A 6,117-nucleotide genomic window follows, 5' to 3' on the forward strand; every position below is an offset into this window, starting at 1 on the left:
TGGCTCCAGGGTTTAAACCTGCCCAAGCTAAGGCTGGACAGTCCTGGATTAATCCTCACCATGATATAACCGTGATATGATCTAGGCTGAGATGTTACTCCTCTCCTGGTAAAGTCTGCAAAATGTAAGAAGACTTGTGAAGAGAGAAGGAGACAATTAGAATCTGTTGCTTCCAAAGGTTCAAAATCTGTCCATGCTGGAAGATGACGATGAATCCACTCAGGATGAGAAAGGGATGAGGTGGGCTAATGACACTAGGTAAGATTAATACCACTTGTAACACTGAAAATTCCTTGTTCACTCTTTTGGGACTGAGCTAACATRAGTCAAAAGACTTTCACAACTAGCAACAAGAGTGCTTGTTTTGAATGTGTACAACTCTYACTTTCTGGGGAGTGATGGCTTTGAAACACAGCCTGCTCAGCCAGGTTCCCTCATGCAGGTCAGGGAAGGACAAACGACTCATAAATGTCAAGAAAACCCTGAAGCAAGAGTGCAGCATTCAGGTCCCTATTATAAAGAGATCCTGAGTCAGAGGAGAAATGTCATGTCAGCATGGCGAACAAAGCACCATGAGGTCTTTCACACAAGAGAGTTTTCTGCTGTGGAAGTGGCTGTGAGGGAAACAAAAGCATGGTCTACCTGCAAATTTCTTGAAGGAACAAGTGGAACACAATCCATTCATGTCCAGTGAGGCACCTTACATTTATGCTTCGGGGATTCCAGGTGATGTCATCTGCTACTGACACCCATAGGGCAGGACTCACTGCCTGTGTAGTTACTCAGACCACACTTTGCCTGTCTCATCATCTCTGGTCTCTTCAATTGCCTGAGCTCACCCATCCAAGCTGGATCACCAATGGGGCCAGCCACAGGTTCCTTGGCAGCAACAAGGACAGCTGGGACAGCACTGTTCAGACGATACCTGTTGGTGAGTACTAAGTGASTACAGCAGCTCCACAACCTCTGCTCTTAAATGTATGTGGCACTTGTTCTCCCAAATCATGTGTTTTGTGGAAAACTTGAAGGGATTTTGGGACTTTGTAGGAATATTGGATTGTTCTTGCAGAACAGTAGGGTCCAGATGCTATTGGCTGGACGTAGGTTATTCCATATTTAGCAACCTCCTGACAGGTACAGAAGTAATGAGGAAAGAGGACCCATATTTTCAATATTCTTCAACTTGTGCGACTCTTCAGCCAGTGTTAAAAGGAGAAGCTTCACTGCCATTTGGGTAATCCTCCAGCARCAATCTGCTGGGTATTAGTGCTCTCTGATGCAAAAATAAATACCTAAATAGATCAGGAACACAATGAGATAAAACTGGGATTCTGCATTTGAAAATGTCACCACTCAGAGGGAAAATCATCTTCCCACTTCTGTATCTAGCAGTGACAACAATTTTCTCCCAAAAGACACCCTTTTTGTGCTATGACTTACAAATCCATTAAAACTCAGAGACACTTTAATATTACACTATCTTGTAACAAGCCCATAGCAAATCGGAGGATTAAAGTAGCTCCTTCTCCTGCAAAATAACAAAAGAGAAAACTCTGAGAGCCTCCCTCTGTGGTGATCACTTGTAGAGCCATCTCTCATGTCTGAGGAACCCACTTGGGTAGGATGAAATTATCAACCCTCACTTGTCAAATGGACTTTCTGAGARTGTTTCTCATCCCTGGCCTGCAGACTTTTTTCTATGTACACATACTGCCTAAATCTCCAGACAGCTCAGAGAGATGTGGCACGTACAGTGTCATGGGATAGAACTGCAGCGTCCAGAAAATTGGCCAAAGAGGTTGTTACTCATCTGGGTAATATCCCAGGGAACCCAAGGGCATGAGACAGCTTAGMCCTGTTGGTTCTAATAGGAATATATCATCAAAACACCACGTGTGACATCACTGGATCTTGCTCCTCTTGCCCAGTGAGGAACTGCTGAGGATGAAATGCAATATGGACTGATAGAAGTCACTGCTGCAGCTGAGAATGTGGTTGAGGTTGATGGGGCAGTTCAGGGGTGCACTGTAACAGTCTCCAATGATGAGCTTGTACAGTAGACACAAGCTTTTCCTGCTTGTTTACAGAAGGTTTGGTTTGTTGCTCTCCAGAAGGCCATGTTTTCCAGGTCCCACGTTACTCAGGCTCTCCATTAAATGTAATCTCTTTGGAGTTTCTGTCTCAATGGGCAATGGGGTAGCACTTTGTGTGAAGTTGTKAGTACTCYTCATGGAYTTYRTTGCAGAAAAAGCAGGTTTCAGCCTGGTATTCACATCCACAYGGAAATTTTTCATGCCCRTTTTGAGAATTTTTCCTTGTCCCCRRTGTRAACAGCTTTGCCAGATGGAGCACTGAAACGTGGTCTCTAGGGGTAGAGATATCCCATGCTATTAAATCCACTGCACATGAATCTTAAGGTTTYCTTCAAGAAACAGTGCTTTCTCTCTTTTTTTCTGGTGTTTTTTATGGGGTGGAGTGGGGGTGAAGAAGGGACATTCACAACAAAGGARTGACACAGAAGCTTGATCCTGGCAACTGTGATTGCATATGCCTCTCTCTGGGTCTAACTGCCTAAATTTTCAGAGAAACCAAGCCTGTACAAATTCCTTGAACAGCAGAGGGAACAGTACATGCTGTGTGTCCTGAAAATCAGAAGAGATTGCAGGTGCTTAACTATAGATTCAGGTGTTTGCCTGTGGGCAGATAAGAGCAGAATAATTCTAGTCAAGGCTTGAAATAATTTGAGTAGTAAAACATAGGCCAAAGTACTGTGATCCCTTTGTAACACTGCTAAATCAAAACTAGCTTTGGTAATTACTTCTTATTTTGCCTAACAGCCAACAAATGGCTCCGTCTCTTCTCTGCTGCACKCTGCATGGGTAAAAAGCAGCCATCCACTTGAAAAGCTATTAAAAAATAAAAGGAAAAGTCATGTGGAAGAATGACTTACTGTGGCTAATAAACTAATTACACTGCTTGAGGAGGTGCTTTCTTCTTCACTTTTCATGGGACTTACCCCTGAAATATTAGCATAAACATTTCCCAGAAATACAATGCCTATTCTATTAAAGGAAAAAAAAAGAAAATTAATATACTTTCTATTTTTTATTTTATTTTCTCCTCCTGCTTTATAACAGACTAGATTGAAACAAGATTTGCCCTCTGGTTAAGTGTGTTGTGCAGCTGGGTTATTTTGCAAGGAACAAAAGGGACAGAAAAACAACAACTCAAGTATATACACCTTGCTTTGAGAACAGTCATCTGCTCCCTCCCACAGTAAGAAGATGCTGTTTTGCGTAAGAGCTCTTTAACCCAGTGGAAAAAGGTGGAACAAGACACAATGGATGGGAATTAAAAACCACAGTGAATTCAATTTGAAAACACTTTACAAAAGTGTGACATGACCTCCCTTGAATTGATACAGTCCTACACGTTGGGAGTCGGAATGTGGTTGCCTGGATTTGAGCTACTCTTGCAGTCTACCCTTTACTTCTGTGAGTGGAGAYRAACATGTGCAGAMATATGTCCTGAACCCTCCAAGGATRAAAGGTTTTGATGCRTTGTGGAAGTAGGTGGGCAGCTGGTGGAGAGCAAAGACTACTAATACCTTCCCTGGGGGSAGAGAGGGAAGCAGGAGTGTCCTCAGTCTGGATGGGCTACCAGAGACTCATGTGGGGAACGGCGGCCAGGACTGGCTTTGCTGTGGAGAAATGTTCACCTGGGTTTGCACCTTGTTAGATATCAGAGCACTGCACCAACTTGCACGAGTGCATCCCKCAGAAAACAGGCTTCAGTGCTTCTGCTGTTTATACTGCCCACTTGGTGGCAAGAACAAAGCTTGCTTTATCCTGGGAGAGGATGYCACAGARATACCACTGATGTTCAGTARCCCCATCCTGTCCCAGGACCYRTGATCTTTGTCTCAGGCACTTCTCTGCTGCTGAGCCACGTCCTTTGAACCCAGGTGAGGAAATGGCAGCTCTCTCAAACTSTGGTGCATCTTCCTGGCCCCTTAGCAGAGAAGGCAGCAAGAGTAGGCAACATATGTCTTAACTTGCCTTGGATTTGCTGAGCTTGTGGCTTTGAGAATTGTGGATATCAAGCTGTGTGGAAACCATACAGTGCTGGAATGCTCAAGGGTTAAAGCTGTAATTCATTAACTAAGCTGAATTTTGTGTTTCAGCCTGAACCAGTTCAACAACAGCAAACACTACYGGAATTGAACAGCTTTGAGTGCAAAACACTGTTATCCACAAGTTACAGACCCTATATGTGGCAGCAGAGTTGAACGGTTTGGGCCAGTACAACTAAAAGAGGTTGCTTTCACTTCATGACAACTTGAAGATGGTTTCTGGTGCACTGCACAGACTACTACACACTGTGTGTGTAAAGGGCTATTTCCCTTTGCCATTCATAGTCCTACAGGCTTTTTGCCATTTGGCAGTGTCCATCTCCCAGGTGAAATGGAGTGACACTGTGTGCAAATACCCAGATCTTTGCAAATGCAAAGTGAGTTAGAAGATCTAAATGTGACTTTTGGAGTCCTGATAACTCACTAACTTCCAATTTAGTTTGATGATTTTTTTCCAGGCATGTTCAAGTTCTGCTTCAAAGTTTCCCATKATCGCTGTGATATCTGCAGCCACACAGTGCAGCAATGCTTGCAATCTCTCGGCATCGRCATCTGCTTTCCAGCAAAGCCAGTATCTCCATGGATGTTTGAAAGCCTTATGGAAAAGATACTCTATCACAAACGAGGCAGGGAGTTTATCTCACAGGAGTTCATCTTGGACTTGATTTCAATTTACTCTTTTCCTCTTTTTAATACAAAYTCTAAGTTTACCAAGTTTACATATTTTCATTTATTCTATTAAAATAAGTGGAGAGCTGGCATGTCCCCCAAACTGAGAATGACCTAACAAAATATCTGTCTGCGTTAATATGGAAACGAGCTATTTCTTCCCTTCTTCTCCACAAATCAATCCACCTTATTGCTCAGCCTTACAGTGGGAAATAGTACTGATAACTCTCCCTTCCTGAGCTTTTTTAACCAACCTAAGAAAAGCCTAATTCAATTTGAATTGTTAAAAAAATATTTTTAAAATATTTGAGTGGCATGTTTGTCTTTTCCCCACTGCTTTTTCATGCTGCTCTCTTCTGCAGCTGTGTGGGCCGTAAAGGGGACTTACGTTTCACTGCCATATAGAAAGAGGGATCAGTTCYAGGGAGGTAAGGAATTAGCTGGAGGAAAATAGGCTGCATCTAAAATTTTCAAGGAAGAATAGAAAAAATTCAAAAGTACTTTGATTGTCCCAAAGGGGCTAGGAGGAACTGAGRGTGGGATACAGAGCTGCTGCTCAGGCAAAGGTGTTCAGCACCACCTTTGAGGAATCCTTTGGGCACTTTKTCCAAGAGCACAGTTTTCATGYGCYTCCCTAGGTTTATCCAAGCTCTARGTTGTTGTTTATTTTTCCTTTCAGYTCTTAGCCTGTCCTGCCTGAAGGCACACCTGGCTTACTCAATGTTTAAGAAACACTGGACGTGGCACTCAGTTGACGCGGCGGTGTTCGGTCACAGATTGAACTCGATCATCTTCTGTTCTCCAACCCAAGCGGTTCTATGATACCGCTCACAGGGGAAGAAGAAGATTGAAATCACCCAGCCCACCCTGGAGAACAGGGGGAAGAAGAAGATTGAAAGCACCCAGCCCACCCTGGGGAGCAGGGGGAAGAAGAAGATTTCGAGCGCCCAGCCCACCCTGGGGAGCAGGGTGAAGAAGAAGATTTCGAGCAGCCAGCCCGCCCTGGGGAGCAGGGGGAAGAGGAAGATTTCGAGCACCCAGCCCACCCTGGAGAGCAGGGGGAAGAAGATTTCGAGGGCCCAGCCCACCCTGGGGAGAAGGAGGAAGAAGAAGATTTCGAGGGCCCAGCCCGCCCTGGGGAGCAGGGGGAAGAAGAAGATTTCGAGCGCCCAGCCCGCCCTGGAGAGCAGGGGGAAGAAGAAGATTTCGAGCAGCCAGCCCACCCTGGGGAGCAGGGGGAAGAAGATTTCGAGCGCCCTGGGGAGCAGGGCCCGGTCCCCGCCGTCCCTCACGGGCGCTCCCGGTCCCGTCCCCTC

This window comes from Malurus melanocephalus, unplaced genomic scaffold (genome assembly GCF_030028575.1).
Source record: "Malurus melanocephalus ecotype Western Australia unplaced genomic scaffold, MMel_1.1 scaffold_28, whole genome shotgun sequence".
Classification (NCBI taxonomy): domain Eukaryota; kingdom Metazoa; phylum Chordata; class Aves; order Passeriformes; family Maluridae; genus Malurus; species Malurus melanocephalus.